The sequence below is a fragment of the Hylobates moloch genome, unplaced genomic scaffold (genome assembly GCF_009828535.3).
Source record: "Hylobates moloch isolate HMO894 unplaced genomic scaffold, HMol_V3 SCAFFOLD_4, whole genome shotgun sequence".
Lineage (NCBI taxonomy): Eukaryota > Metazoa > Chordata > Mammalia > Primates > Hylobatidae > Hylobates > Hylobates moloch.
Window position 1 is genome coordinate 77,913,807 of NW_026652279.1, and position 17,032 is coordinate 77,930,838.

The window sequence follows — 17,032 nt, forward strand, 5'->3', positions numbered from 1 at the left end:
TTATTAGTGGTATTATCTTCAGGACTTAGAAGTAATTAGTATTGATGAAAGTTATTTTATGAACACATCAACCCTGAGAAACATAACTAAATGTTCTGTCTCAGAAATATTTAACAGAGAGAAAATGCATTTGTTTTTATCACTCATCCAAACATTGAGAAACATACTTTCCAGGTTTCTAAGCTCCCAAAGATTGTGGTGACAATGAGCAAATGAGCTGATGCTTAAAGGGAAGGATTTCATACCCATTCAGAATATTAGCAAACAGCTGCTAGCATCAGTGGTATTTGCCAGATCTATGAATCAATTTGAAGCATGATTTTTCACTCAGGGAGCAAACACAAGAACCAAGACTCTGGTGGAAGAAAAGAAAAAATTAAAATGACCTAATTGGTTTAAAATGTTTATGGCCACATATTTTATTGTTATGTAAATAGAAATGAAGGATTCTTTTAACATAGTGTGCATCAACACGTGGTGATAATTTTGAAGGGATAAAACCAATTTGCTGTCATTCCTCTCCATGAAATAGAAAATAAACTGTTGAGTGTTCTTTCTTAGTTTCTATGAGGGTACTTAAGAACTCACACCAAGTAATTTGCCATATTACTTATAAGTATCAATGGCCATATGCTAGAATAATTTATTCCGTGGATAAGAATATTTTAAAATATAAATATTCCAGTTTTTAACTCGTTGGTACACCTACTTTTCTCTCATCCATATTTGATGTAAGGAATAGTACATCTTAATATTACACATTTGACTTTACAAAAGTGCACTTGGGCATGAAAGATTTGTATTGTTATGACTTTTTTTGGTAATAATAACAACCCATAATGTTAGTGTTAATATAAATTGGAGTAGACATTTTGGTTGGCAGTATCAAGAGTCTTGCAAGATCAAGACTTTCAAAACTGTATGGCTTTGACTCATTATGCTTCTAAGACTATACAAATAAAAATGCAGGTATTTAAATTATTATAAATTCATATGAGAGAATATTAAAAATCACATATAAATGAAGTATAAGTAATTTGTATGACATTAAGTTAAAAAACAGTGAGGGATAGATAGGTGGATCGACAGATAAATATTCCAATTTCTGTTTCCGTATTATATTAGCACTGATTTTATTTTAAAGATTGAAAAGAAAAAAACCAAGAAGATTAATATTAATTATGTTTATGAAGTTCTGATTTTTCTTGTTTTGTTTTTACTTTCACAGTTATATTATCTAAGTTTTCCATAAGGGCCAGAACTTTTTTTTATTGAAGTGTAATCTATATTGGAAGGTAGACAAATACCAAATGTACAACTTGAATTTTTCCACATTAAACGCACCTGCATGTGTGTTTTCAAGGAATAGAATGTCTCTTCCCCTTAGAAGTGTTTCCTCTGCCCCACTCTCATCACCAACTCCTGCTAAACACAACCTTTATGCTAATATCTATCACAGTAGACTAGCTTTGCGGTCATTGCACTCTATACACATAGAACCATACGGTACCTATGTAGGATGTTTAGCTGCTTTTACTCAGTATTGTCTACGTGAGAGTTATTCACATTGTTTTGTATAATATTTCATTGTATTAATATGTCTCAACTTGCACATTTTATTGTTGATTATCATTTGTGTAGTTTTCAGCTTTTGGCTATTACCAATATAACTTCTGTAAACATTCCTGCCAATATACTTTGCTTAATATATGTATGAATTTCAAAAGAGAGTATATACGTTGGGTTGTAGGATACACAGATGCCCACCTTTGGTAGATATTGCAGGTATTATGTCTTTTCCAGCAAGAAGGAATGGACAGAAAGGAACGGAAGGGAAGAGAAGGGCCAGAATTGACTAGATATGGTGACCAGCTTGATATTCATATTAACTTGGGCAATATTAACTGGTCATTGACCCCTGATTTACCAGTTATCTCAGTCTTTTATTGGTTCTTGCTTTCTTGGTAAAGTTGAATAAAGCTATGGTCTTTTATCTGTATCATTTTAAGTTATATCAGCCTTTCTTGATTCTCAATACTTCTATTAGCATTGACTAAGATGAGAGGTACAGTCTGTGCCAATATTATGATTTAGCAATTAATAATGACATGTGGATTAACCATTATGATGCATGCTTTAAACGCACAAAATTAATTTATTTGCAAAAAGGCAACAATCAAGAATGCAGAATAAGAAAATTCAGAGATTTGCCTGATCAGGGAATAAAGGCATGACAAAAGAGATGAATCCTATATATACATGATTTGAGAGAAGAAATAATCACTCTAAAAATCATGTTAGGGGCGTGGGATGAATTTTTAAAGCTAATTTCTATAACCCGAAAAGCTAAAAGCCATCTTTTTATAACCACCTTCACTTTTTACAATGCTTTTTTGATATAAGGAAGCTCAGCCTGAAGTTTTTGGAATGATCAAAATTAAGAACATGATCTTCATTTTTGTTGGCCCAGATATCTGCTTTAACACTTCAAACACTCTTTTAAAATATCTCACACTGTATCAAAAATAACTTTCCTTAGCCACAAAGAAATCTGAGAGCTCTGTCAGTCAGCAAGCCCATATGTAAGTGAGAAAGAAATATACTGCTTAGTTTACATGACAACCTACGGATCAAAGCAAAATAAATAAATAACATTGAGTTGACTAAGCCTTCTATTTCTTTGGTAATAAATATTAAATATAAGCACTTTGAAATGAAAGACTGAAGACACTAAAACTATCTGTGGTGAAATAAGATGGAAAGTTGAGGTCCCTGGTAAAGGGGAATTAGAATTTTTAATGTAGAATTTCAGTGTTCACCAAAAAAAAAAAAAAAAAAAAAAAAAAAAATCAAACACTGTACAGATTGGCCGGCTAAAAATAAAAGGCTTTGTCCATCCTTTAGAAATGCAAACATTGCAATGGAAAAATACTTCAGTCTTTTAAATGCAAACTAACCATATGCAATTTGTTAAGTTTCATTTATTATTTTTAAAATGGCATTTTATTCATTAGCGCATATTATTAAAATTTAGTTTAAATGAAACCATGATCTATAGGATTAAAAACTAAAGTAGCTTTCTTTTGTACTGGGAACTTATTATTCGTTCTTTACAAGGGTCCAGTGTTTTCCTGGCATATAGAGCTATTAACTGTTACACAGGGTTTTACCTCTGCAGTGGTTTAAATTCCTCATGAGTGACTCTGATTCTCACAATAGTTTCTTTCTTTTCTTAGGCTTCAAATTTTAGGATTAATCAGCTTTTTATAGGAAAATTGAAGGAAACATCTTCTCCCCTCAGAGAAATAAACGCAGAAGAGTAGAAAAAGTTTATTTTAGGGATAGCTCAATTATCATACATTCACTTTGCTCTTGGTCTAGTGAGGAGCTATCAAAGGAAGGGCAACCCTCTGATACAAGTTCAACAGGAAGTTTGCTCAAATTAAGAGAATACCCAATGTCAGAAAACCAGAATTTTATAATGGATGTCCTAAACTATTCTGAAACAAATTCCTTTACTCAATTTGATTAATACTTTACAAATCCTGAGTTCTGGTGGTTCCTACAAGAATCTCAGTAACGTTTGTGTCTAGAAACGTGCACATATGGTAATTCCAACATAGACTCAGCCTAAAATGCTATAGAGATTGCTCTTTATTACCTACTTCAGAGAGAAGAATAAACTTAAAAAATAATATGACTGCCGCTCTGGTAGGCTCAAAATGAATACCGTGCATACAGTGCAGATTTTCAGAGAAAAGTGCTGCATGTGGAAATAAATATGATTCAAAACGTTTGTTAGAGCCAGGCCCAGTGGCTTGCACCTGTAATCCCAGCTACACAGGATGCTGAGGTGGGAGGATCGCTTGAAGCCAGGAGCGCAAGACCAGCCTGAACAACATAGCAAGACCACCTCTCACCCACCCCCCATCGTCTCTAAAAGAACCTTGTTTTATTTTTGTTTATTTATTTTTATTATACTTTAAGTTCTAGGGTACATGTGCATAACATGCAGGTTTGTTACATATGTATACATGTGCCATGTTGGTGTGCTGCACCCATTAATTCGTCATTTACATTAGATATATTTCCTAATGCTATGCCTCCCCTCTCCCCCCACCCCACTACAGGCCCCAGTATGTGATGTTCTCCTTCCTGTGTCCAAGTGTTCTCATTGTTCAGTTCTCACCTACGAGTGAGAACATGTGGTGTTTGGTTTTTTGTCCTTGCGATAGTTTGCTGAGAATGATGGTTTCCAGCTTCATCCATGTCCCTACAGAGGACATGAACTCATCCTTTTTTATGGCTGCATAGTATTCCATGGTGTATAGGTGCCACATTTTCTTAATCCAGTCTATCATTGATGGACATTTGGGTTGGTTCCAAGTCTTTGCTATTGGGGAATAGTGCCACAATAAGCATATGTGTGCATGTGTCTTTATAGCAGCATGATTTATAATCCTTTGGGTATATACCCAGTAATGGGATGGCTGGGTCAAATGGTATTTCTAGATCTAGATCCTTGAGGAATCACCACACTGTCTTCCACAATGGTTGAACTAGTTTACAGTCCCACCAACAGTGTAAAAGTGTTCCTATTTCTCCACATCTTCTCCAGCACTGTTGTTTCCTGACTTTTTAATGATCGCCATTGTAACTAGTGTGAGATGGTATCTCATTGTGGTTTTGATCTGCATTTCTCTGATGGCCAGTGATGATGAGCATTTTTTCACGTGTCTTTTGGCTGCATAAATGTCTTCTTTTCAGACGTGTCTGTTCATATCCTTCGCCCACTTTTTGAGGTGTTGTTTGTTTTTTTCTTGTAAATTTATTTGAGTTCTTTGTAGATTCTGGATATTAGCCCTTTGTCAGATGAATAGATTGCAAAAATTTTCTCCCATTCTGTAGGTTGCCTGTTCACTCTGATGGTAGTTTCTTTTGCTGTGCAGAAGCTCTTTAGTTTAAATAGATCCCATTTGTCAATTTTGGCTTTTGTTGCCATTGCTTTTGGTGTTTTAGACATGAAGTCCTTGTCCATGCCTATGTCCTGAATGGTATTGCCTTAACCTAGGCAACTTCTAGGGTTTTTATGGTTTTAGGTCTAACATTTAAGTCTTTAATCCATCTTGAATTAATTTTTGTATAAGGTGTAAGGAAGGGATCCAGTTTCAGCTTTCTACATATGGCTAGCCAGTTTTTCCAGCACCATTTATTAAACAGGGAATCCTTTCTCCATTTCTTGTTTTTATCAGGTTTGTCAAAGATCAGATGGTTGTAGATGTGTGTTGTTAATTTCTGAGGGCTCTATTCTGTTCCATTGGTCTATATCTCTGTTTTGGTACCAGTACCATGCTGTTTTGGTTACTGTAGCCTTGTAGTATAGTTTGAAGCCAGATAGTGTGATGCCTCCAGCTTTGTTCTTTTGGCTTAGGATTGTCTTGGCAATGTGGGCTCTCTTTTGGTTCCATATGAACTTTAAAGTAGTTTTTTCCAATTCTGTGAAGAAAGTCATTGGTAGCTTGATGGGGATGGCATTGAATCTATAAATTACCTTGGGCAGTATGTCCATTTACACGGTATTGATTCTTCCTATCCATGAACATGGAACCTTGTTTTAATTAGGTGGGTCTGGTGGTGCACACTTGTAGCCAGCTACTCTGGAGGCTGAGGCAGAAGGATTGCTTGAGTCTAGGAGTGCAAGTCTGATGTGAGGATGTGAGCTATAATCACACCACTGTAGTCCAGTCTGGGCAACAGAGCTAGACTTTGTCTCTAAAAAAAAAAAAAAAAACACATGTTTTACAAGATCATGTCATTTGCAGGGACGTAGATGCATAGATGGAGCTGGATGTCATTATTCTCAGCAAACTAACACAAGAACATAAAACCAAATACCACATCTTCTACTTTTAAGTGGGAGCTGAAAGATGAGAACATATGGACACATGAGGAGGGAGTAAAACACGCACTAAGGCCTGTCAGAGGGTGAGGGGTGGGAAGAGGAAGAGCATCAGGAAGAATAGCTAATAGATACTGGGCTTAATACCTAGGTGATAGGATGATCTGTGCAGCAAGGCACCATGGAACACATTTAACTATGTAACATACCTGCACATCAACACATGTACCCCTGAACTTAAAATAGAAGTTGGATATTTAAAAAATGTTTTCTAAAATGACATTTTAAAAATAACTATGATTTACTTTAGCTTTTATTTTTGAAATATATTAACCCTTAGGCAAAAACTTTGGACTAATATTGAGGATAGAATTTTCCATTATTTCCAAGTCAATAATAATACGTGGCCTAAATAATTTGTGCATGTGTTGGTAATATTTAATCAGCAAGGATGCTATTAATGACCCCTGAGTAAAAAGAAATATTGTGGCACTGATTTTTCTTAAAACAGCATGATTCAGTAAGCAGCCTGAAACTGATGAGAACCCTGAGTGGGGTAGGGTGAAATGTGTATTTTGGGGGACAGACATTAATACAAGTTCTCATGCTCTCCGTCTCTCTCTTACTTAGGCTGAGATTGGAGGTGGCAGAGATGCTTAGTATGCATTAGATAATTCTGTGCAGAAGAATTAAGTCATTCAAAATGTTATCATGCTTTTCTCGTGTTACCTGTATTATTTCCTAATATTTTTTTAAATGCCTCATGATTAGGACTCTAAGGATGTGAAATACAATTTTTCAACATAGAAATCTATTAACAAGATAGTTTGATCTCTGTTTGGGTTTGAAATTGCTATGAGGGATGTAATGGTCTCACGTTTATTCCCTCCCCTTTGAACCAAATTGTCTCAACCCATTTCACATGGAAAACATAAAAATATTTGTATGGCACAAATAAGTAAACTGGAATAAATATGAGGTGTCTGTGTGCAGTTTGGGCAAGAAATATAACTCATTACATTGTCTTGCTATTATACCTGGGCCTTGTCTTGACACTCTGAGAGATGCCTGTTTTGCTGAAGTAAGTGGCATTAAGGAGTTCAGATTTTCAAGGCAGCCTCTGTATCTTTCTTTACAATGAAAACATTTCGCTAAATCTAAAAACAAAAAGAAATAATTTCTTCTAGTTAGGACTATCAGCTGAACACATTTATAATGTCTGTAAATGCATCAAACTTCGGTGGAAAGTTATTTCCAATTTAGTAATTAGATTATCTCATTTTGCACATTGTCATTTTATCTACTAAGAGTGTTACTCAAAAGTGGCACCTTTTCTATTTACTTTGTCCTTAGTCCCAACCAGTGCAGGCTAGAAAAACGAGTGATTTGGTAATCACATGACACATTTTAGCTTCAGCTAATAAAGTTTTGTTGGACTCATATACAAAGGATTCAGACATTTTGAATTCATTGACATAAAAATGTCAAATTATTTTTCTTGTCTGAGTGTTTTGCTAGAAGATGCCTGCACAGTGCTTTAGCTTCATTGAGTATATTTTTTATTTACTATATTTCCTTGCAATTAAACATTTTGTTTAAATAAAAGAAACATCTATGCAAATAATTACATCTGTGAAATAATCCTGATTACATTGCCTAGTAAATGATTTGTACTTTTTTTCTGTACCATGTTTTTGTCTTCTGAATCTAATTTCCACCTTTTATTCTCTTCTGAAAAGTCTGCATTACGGTGGTATCGCAGTCAGGGATAATTGGAAAAAACAGAAGATACTAGTGTTATTTTAGAAGAAAGGGATGGTATGCATGGAATACAGTTCTTTACAAACTTGCTGGATGAATTTCAACCGAGAAACTTAGGGGCCCACTTGGACGGTGGGAATGAAGATCACCACTGTAGTTGGTATATACATCCCAAAGTCTCATTTGGTTATAATGGGATTATAATGGGATTAGAACCAAATAAGTTATTGATGCGATTTTGAGTTTCCATTTTGGGGAACAGAATGAAGACGTTTGTATATGATACTAGTTGTAGTACATTAGGAAACTGGTGCTCTGTCTCTAACGCAACTGGTCCTCATGCCAAGTTGCTGGTGACAAGACACTGACATATGCAGTACAGGGGTCAGCAAACACTGATCTCTACTCTGTTTTTGTAATACCCACAACAGCAGAATAATAACCACTACCTCCTTTTGCCCTCCAAAGCTCATGCAATTACACCTACCTGGCAGAACCTATTCATATCCAGAACTTTCATGTAAACATCCATTTACATCCTTCTACAAATAATTGTACTTCCAAACCCAGCAATAACAATAAAAATCTGGTCCAGTCTAACGTAATGCACTAAACCGTATGCAGATGTCTTCATTCTCTTCCCAAAAATGGAAACTCAAAATCCCATCAATAACTTATTTGATTATAATCTCATTTTAACTGAATAAGACATTGGGATGTATTCAGGCTTTTCTCATTCAGTTGCAATCCCAGTTTGTCATTCTGTAAAATCTTCAAAAAATGTAGAGAATAGGAACAAGAGGAAAAATGGAAATTGGTTACTATATACAAATACATTCAAGGCCAAGAAAGGAAAAAACTATGGGACTCTACAGCCTTTCATTTCTGCAACCATTCACTAAATTGTGATTGTTTTGTACAACTCTAGCATTCTTTCTGTGCTCCTTTTGTCCACAATTAGCACTTCAGCTATTTGGGGCTTTCTATATGGTAGGGCGGCCCAACCATTCATTTCTTAGGTGTCTAATCAATTGAGAGAAACATCATTTTCTCAAAAATGAAATCAATTTAAGTTTAAAAAGTGGCTATAGTCCTTCAGGACTTCCAAGAATTTTTGGTTTGTTTATTCATTTGTTGGCATAGTTTGTCTGCATCCTTATAAATGTTTGAAATTACATTATATTAAGAGTTGGACAAACTAAACATGAATTAAGCAAAGTAAATTATTATTTTTATTGAACTTAATTTCTGAAAATTTACGAATTATAAATATTGCTTACACTTACATGTTTAAGATATTTCAAAAGACCAGTTTTTGTAACTTGCATGGCCTATAGTACTTTAATAAGTTGATTTAATTAAAGTCTTTAATTTTTATTTATTTTGTAAAATCTTAAAACATTTTCAATCCTTAAAAATTATGATCATCGATTTTAAAATTATATCCTAAATGTTAGACCATGGCCAAATTTGAAAACCAAATACCAATAAAAAGGTTAAAAAAGGAGAGAGAGAAAAGTTAGTTGGAAAGAAGAAGGTATAACAATTCAGACAATTTATAATAGCAAATATGAGAGCATCTATTATATAATAATAATAGTAATCAGACATATCTTGTATTTAAGAAGAAAAAATAAAATAACCAATTAAATCAAAAGAATGCTCTACAGTTTGCTACTTCCTTGTAAAACAGAATTTTCAAATAAAAAGATAATAAACCAATGGGCATTATTGAGTAAGAAGACTTAATTGTTGGGATATGGAGTAGCCAGTTCAAACACGTGTCAGACATTAGAATTGTCTTTGGATTACTACTACAACAAAATTATCTGGCTTCAAGCCTGACTAGCTTAAGAATTGGGTGTTTTTTTCACTTGCTGCCAGGAGCTTTCTTGTTTAGCTCAGTGCCAGTTAATCAGGTTTTTTGTTTGTTTATTTTGTTTTTTGTCCCTTCACTTCACTGAACTGATTCCTGTTAATAACTCTATAACTTGGATTAGGCTTTGTGTGTTTGCGGGCCCTTCCTCAGGAGTTGTATTTGCTGACCCAGAGTCTGAGTGCAAGGGAGGGTCAGACTTTGAGCAGAACTGAACACTTGGGGACCCTGGATCTTGAATATTTATTTCCACGTTTTCCTGGCTTTACGGTCCAGCTCAAAAAGCAATATCTCAGGAATACCCATGAACTTTGTGGACGTAACTGGGTTCTGACATAATCCTTTAGGATGAACCAGCAACTCCAATCACAGCTTAAGTTTTGTTCAAAGGAGTGTATGTACGGCCCTTGGAAGGTAACTTGTTAATATTTTCACATATTCCTCCATAGTGACTTGATATGCACGTATTTCTGGTTTAATCTTTAAAGTCAGGTTATCTAGATACAATTTACATACAGTAAAAGTTACTCTTTATAGCTGTATATTTCTATGAATTTTGGAAAATACATAAAGTGATGTAACCACCACCATAATTAAGACATAGAATATTTCTGTCATTCCCAAAGGTTCCTTTATGTCCCTTTGTAGTCCATCCTCTTAGCAAACTTTGATCAGGTTTCTGTTCTTATAACTTGGCCTTTTCTAGAACATCATATCAATTAAATTTTTCAATCGGCAGCTTTTTCTTTCTGATTTTTTTTTTCACTTAACATAGTGTATTTGAAACCATCCATGGTGTTGCATGTATCAATATTTATTTTTTAAAATTATTGGTTAATATTCCATTGTATGTTGGTACCACAATTTTCTCACCTACTCACCATTCGGTGGACAATTGGTTGTTACCAGTTGGGGGTGATTATGAATAAAGCTGATATAAACACTCTTCATGTGGGCATATGTTTTTCTTTTCTCTTGGGTAAAACTGCTAAGAGCAGAATTGCTGAGTCTATGACAACAGATAAGCAAACTTCATAAGAAACTGGTACATTGTCTAGCATGCTGGCTTTAGCATTTTGCATTCCCACCAACAATATACCAGAGAATATACTGCCAAATAAATACTGAGGATGATAACAGTGGGTGCAATAACTGAAGTGATAACTATATTGTTGAGAATTTCAGCACCTCCAATGTCACAGGCTCTGTGCTAAGCACTCGACATATTTTTAATTTATTGCATTATCAAAAGAATGCATAACATAGATGCTAACACTAGAATCTCCATTTTATTTATTTTTATACATTTTATTAATATTTCTTTTTAATTTTTGTGGGTACATAGTAGGTGTATATAAGTTACATGAGATATTTTGATACCTCTATTGGTATCTCTGATACCTCTAATGGACACCTTTTTATATACCTGTTTGCCACTTGTATGTCTTTTTTGATAAATGGCTATTTAGATATTTTGCCCATTTTTTAATCAGATTATTAGATGTTTTTCCTATAGAGTTGTTTGAGCTCCTTATAAATTCCTCATGTATTCTGGTTATTAATCACTTGTCAGAAGAGTAGTTTGCAAATATTTTCTCTCGTTCTATGGGTTGTCTTTTCATTTTGTTGCTTGTTTCCTCTGCTGTGCAGAAGCTTTTTAACTTGATAGGATCCCATTTGTTCATTTTTGCTTGGTTGCCTGTGATCATGGGGTATTACTCAAGAAATCTTTGCCCAGACCGATGTCCTGGGGAGTTTCCCCATTGTTTTCTTTCAGTAGTTTCATAGTTTGAAGTGTTAGATTTAAATGTTTAATCCATTTTGATGTTATTTTTGTATGTGGTGAGAGATACCAGTCTAGTTTCATTCTTCTGCTTATGGAAATCCAGTTTTCCCAACACCACCTATTGAAGAGACTGTCCTTTCCCCAATGTATGTTCTTGGCACCTTTGTCAAAAATGAGTTCACTGTAGATGTGTGGAGTTATTTCAAGGTTCTCTATTCTGTTCTGCTGGCCTGTCTGATTTTATGCCAGTGCCAAAGCATCTCCATTTTTAAAATGAGGAAATTGAAACTCAAAAAATGTCATAGAACTTGCCCATGTTATCTCAACCCACAATTGGTAGAGCTGATATTCAAGCCCAGATAAGCTGGCATTAGAATTGCGTCCCCTCAACACAACGTTCTCCTGCCTCTTCATTTGCTGGTTAAATAGACATTAGAAATAATCCAGAGCTGGCTATTCTAAAGAAAAATAGAGTATTCTAAAATTCACATTTTTAGTGAGGGTGTTGAAAGGCATCTTGAGCAGAACATAAACTGAAAATGTTAGCATCCGAGTACTTGAAAAAATGCCACTAGGCTGTGCGTACAATAGCTGTTCATATGTACAAGTTGGTCTATTTTTTCTGCTTTTACACAATCCCTATTCAAATCAGACATCTCTACAAACTGATGTGAAGTTTTGATTGAATGTAAAAGATCTAAATTTTTAATTAGAAAGAAAAATGACTTCGATCTTGGAAAACAAGTACAGAGGTTGAAACAGTCAGTCTCCAATACACACAGTTCTATTTAATCTGAAGCAGTAATAGAATATGGCCATTTTTGTTTTATAAAACCAGGATAAAGATTTAACTGAATAATTTTAATAGACTTTTTGTTTTTATTTGTGGATTATATAAGACTGCTCATAACAATGAACAGACGATAAATAATCTGGTAGTTTTATACTGCCCAGAATTACTTGTTTTTACATTTTCATTATTTCAAAAATTAAGACCTATTTTTTGACAGTGTACACTAAATCACTTAATTTTTAAAATGTTTTTTCAAGTTACATTAGATGGTTTTCCTGTCATTTAGTTGAATTCAAAGAAAAAAAAAAAAAAACAGTGAAACTAGTTCTGTCAAAGCTTACTGTGAGATAGGCATGATAGAATTACATGAAGAAAGGAGCCAGGCACGGTGGCTCACGCCTATAATCCCAGAATTTTGAAAGTCCGAGGCGGGTGGATCACCTGAGGTCAGGAGTTCAAGACCAGCCTGGCCAACATGGTAAAACCTATCCCTACAAAAATACAAAAATTAGCCAGGCATGATGGCAGGTGCCTGTAATCCCAGCTACCTGGGAGGCTGAGGTGGGGAATGGCTTTAACCTGTGAGGCGGACATTGCAATGAGCTGAGATCACACCAGTGTGCTCCAGCCTGGATGACAGAGCAAGACTCCGTCTCAAACAAACAAACAAACAACAACAAAAAAAGAATTATATATGAAGAATGGAAGTAAGAGAAGAGAAATAAGTGATAGTAATGTTAGTTTCTAAAGAACCTGGACTTGCATATATTATGTATATTATTTGTGTTACATCATGATGCACAAAAAGACATCTATTGAATCTTTTCTCCTTTCATAGTTTGATGTTTTTATCAGGCATTGATGCGATGATATTTTATCCTTATTGCTTTCAAATAAAAATTAATAGTGAATTTTTCGAATTGTGCTTATGTAACATACAGTGTATCTAGATGGAATTACAGCAAATGTGGCAGGTACATACCTCTTCAGTTCCTTCTGGATACTAAAAAAATGCAAGCAGATAGGAGGTACTCTGCCCAGATTTTTGTAAATATTTCTTAATCAATTTTAAATCTATGTGAAAAATTTAAAAATTATGTGAGAACAGTTGAAGCCACAATGTGGAATGAGAACAGATATATACAGTTACCAGAAGTGCAAAACAATGCAATCAATAACAAGTGAGAGTGTGAAATCCAGGTTTGTGTTTCTAATTTCCTCTTTATTCCAATTTGTAGCTAGGAAAATGGTCACTCGGTTTTCTGTGTGGTCTGCATCACCGGAATTTTACATTTTTTTGAGTATGTGTGTATTTCTCTCTCTCTCTCTCTCTCTCTCTCTGTGTGTGTGTGTGTGTGTGTGTGTGTGTGTGTGTGTGTGTGTGTCTCCCATTCTGCTCTCATTGTATGTTTTCCTGAGTCATGGTCTTTGCTCCTTCAACAGATTCTTAGTCTTTGTTTTATGTAGATTTTATCTACATACAATTTGACATTTGTCTTGGGTTTTTTGTGTCTACTAATTTAGTGCTAGCCAAAAAAATCTGGAACCTGTAGCCAGCCACTTGTCTTTTCATCTGCTTTCTGGCTTATATTGTTGTGATTGAAGTGGAAAATAAAAAGAGCCTCTAAATCCAGTAGAAACCTGACCTATCATAGCATTTCCAAAATCCGTTCTCAGGATTCAGAAGATCAGAGAGGTCTAAGCATACTGTTCTTATTGTCACCTGAACTACGGTTATTTTTAAAATAGTTTTCTAGCTTCTTAAATAGACCAATTGAAATAAATTGTCGTTCAATTGGTTACTGCATGGTCCGTTTCTAACAAGTTTCCATCCGTGACCTTTTCCTGCATGTAATTCTGTATAAATGTGGATCTTAATAAATGAATAAAATGTGAGGGGCATATAATGTAAATAGAAAAAAATAGTCATATGCATTTATTGAAGATGGAGAAATCACATTCAGGCCACCCCTCTAGAATTACAAGGAATGTTGACGAGTGAGTCAGATGAAACCTAGCTCTGGAACCCCAGGCAGTTCTAGGCATGCAGGGGCATGTGGCTGTCAGCTGATGTCCTCAAATTCTACTGTTCTCAGCTCAGGGTTTAGGTTTTCTGCATTTTTTACTTCCTTCTAGCATGCCTTCGTTCTCCTATAGAACTCCTCTTTACCTGATTTCATTCTCTATTCTTGTGTTCTCTGCCTCATTCTGTTTGTATTTTTGATTCATATTTTTAAGAGTTAATATCTGACTGGCCCAACGTATCTCCACAAAACAGAAAATTGGGCAACCTATGGAATGGGATCCCCTAGATCAAGTTCCCACATCCAGAGAAAGTTACATTATATAATACATTGCTTCTTAATATTACTCCTTTTTCAGGGGCTATGGTCTTGGGGAGCACCATATTTGGGATGTTTTGTCCATCTTCATGAAAAAGTAAGAGAAGAATTACAGCGTAAGCTCCATGAGAAGTGGGGCTTTGTCTCTTTTTGACATATTATTATGTCTATTGTTCTAAGAGCAGTGCCTGGCATATTGTGAGCCTTTGAATGTTTATTGAATATGAATACATGAAGAAACAAATGACTAATAGATCATTTTCATTCACTTGAGGAGTATATGATAACTTCTGAATGTTATGTGTGCAAGAGATTCAACCTGTTCCAGGTAATATTCAGTGTAAAACAGTCTCGAATGTTTGATTATGTGTAGAGCTAGTGAATAACTTTGTGCATGGTTAATTTTAGGGAAATCCTTGAATAATCTAAATCAGAGAGCTCAGTGCCTCAGTCACCTTTCCCCAGGTCAAGTAAATCTTATTTTTCTACAATTAAAAATATACATTTAACTTAGTTGCTTAGCGTATAAGTAAATAATTGTAATTCAGGCACCGTATCTTTACCCACATGCAGCCATCTAGCTACGACAAATGTTGCTTTAGCAACATCTTTAAAAGAAGAAACTACAAGAGTAAATATGATGTCTAAGACATCATATATTTATAGAAACAAACCCTTCTAAATCCATGCATTTAGAAGGTCCAGGTGGTACCTTCACCAATAAAGAGGGACAGTCTTATGAACATAACTGTCTGTTAATGTGGGCAGATGGGAGAATTATGAAAAAAAAGTATGTGCTTCTCATCGACTCCATCTGAATCCCTATCTCACTCCTTTTCAGTCCTCCTCGCAGTTCTACTCACCAGAGGTTTCCTTGTACATATACCTGTGAATCTCCAGTGGATTTCCCACAAAAGCTACACTTTATATTTGTCGTCAGTAATGCTAAATACTGAATCTTTTGGTGGCCTGCTGTTAGAAAAACTAATAAAAATAGTACTGATATGCTGACTTACAGTTATAAACATATGCCCATGTATCAAGTCAATTGAGCCAAAAAAAATGTGATGAGTCACACATTCTCAATCTGTACATTTCACAGGTGAGAACATAGAGGCTCAGCTCAGAGGACTGACCTGCCAGTAGATAAATATGGACCTATTTATTTATGTAAGTGGCATTGTCAGGATCGGAATGCAGGCCTATAACACCATAAAGCTGTCTCTTGAGATTTCACACTTCATGAAAGTGTAATAACAATTTAACATGTCACCACTTCCTATGAATATTTGCAGTTTGATGTGAAAGTGAAGATTGTCAATGCATAACTCAAAGTTTCCTTAGCAGTAAGAAATAAAATATTTTGATAGCTCTTTAGATCTTTCATTTCTGAGGAGGGTTGGCTTTCTGTTTACTACAGGTGAGGTTGACTCACCCCATTTTAATCTCATCTATTTTCAGACTACCTCTTGGTCTATGAATGGTGAAACCAGATTGCTAACATTTTTTTTATATACTCTCAGGTTTGTTACATAATTGAATCTATGTTTATAGTTGCTATCTTTTTAACATGGTAGTTTAATTCTGTTTGATTTTGAGTGTCCCATTATAATCCATGTTTGTTTCAGGATATATCAGATGTTTGAGCAGAGTAAATAATTCTCTCCAGCACAACCAGGTATTTTTTTCTATGTAGTAGTGGAAATACACTAAATAAAGTTGTATCAAAAGATGGATTGCACTGCAGAGATAATATGAATTGAGCTGAAGACAGTGCAATCAAATGAGAAGGAGATGGAAGAATTCTGTGTGAGTGGGAGGTGAGTACCACAGAAATAAAAATGAGCAAAGCTAAAGTACTCTTGATTCTACTTTTATATTGCACCACCACATCTTTGCTTTTGCTCTGTTTAAGAATGTGCAAATGGATTATAACAGTTTAAGAACTTAGGTATGACATCTGTTAAAACTCAAGTAAATTGCAATTCCACCATAGGAATGCATTTGGAATTAAACAAAGCCCTCATTTCTCATAAGACCATTCTTATTTCCAAACTCATTAGGAAAAAAATCTCTGTTTCCTTTTTGCTATTCTCTACCCTTTCTCATTCTTATTTTCTGTAGTAAAAGATTAAATGGTATAGTCAGGGATCCTCAAAAAGATGGTTTAACTAATTAGTACATCAACTGAAGTCTTTAGGACAGAGTTTTAATAAATGTTTGTCAATTTCCCTTTGCAATGTTATGTAGTATATTACTAACAGCATTCACAGAAGGTGCACAGGATGTATGGTTTGAAATTTAGGGTTAGTAAGAAAGAATCATAGAAGATGACGCCAGGCAGGTGGCGAGGAGCTGACACATTGGACAGTTATATTAAAGTGCTTAACTTAGTTGCACTAGGTTAATCAAAATATTATTTATTTCACTTGTACATATTTACAATATATAATATGATACATAAAATATATAATATAATACATAATATATAATACATAAAATATGTATTGTATATAATATAATACATAAAATATGTATTGTATATAATATACATAAAATATGTATTGTATATAAT

At 34.7% G+C, this 17,032-nt stretch overlaps 1 protein-coding gene and 1 long non-coding RNA gene across 2 annotated transcripts in view; one reads left to right on the top strand and one right to left on the bottom strand.

Moving 5' to 3' along the window:
- ROBO1 (roundabout guidance receptor 1) overlaps positions 1-17,032 on the top strand; it is a 1,210,998-nt gene that overhangs the window by 348,160 nt on the left and 845,806 nt on the right. The window lies entirely within an intron of this gene.
- LOC131383267 (uncharacterized) overlaps positions 3,962-17,032 on the bottom strand; it is a 28,872-nt gene continuing 15,801 nt past the window's right edge. Inside the window, exons 2-3 of the long non-coding RNA XR_009213162.1 lie at positions 10,418-10,545; positions 3,962-5,772 (exon numbers count right to left, since the gene is read on the bottom strand). This is a non-coding gene — a long non-coding RNA (uncharacterized LOC131383267). The remainder of the gene's footprint in view (positions 5,773-10,417; positions 10,546-17,032) is intronic.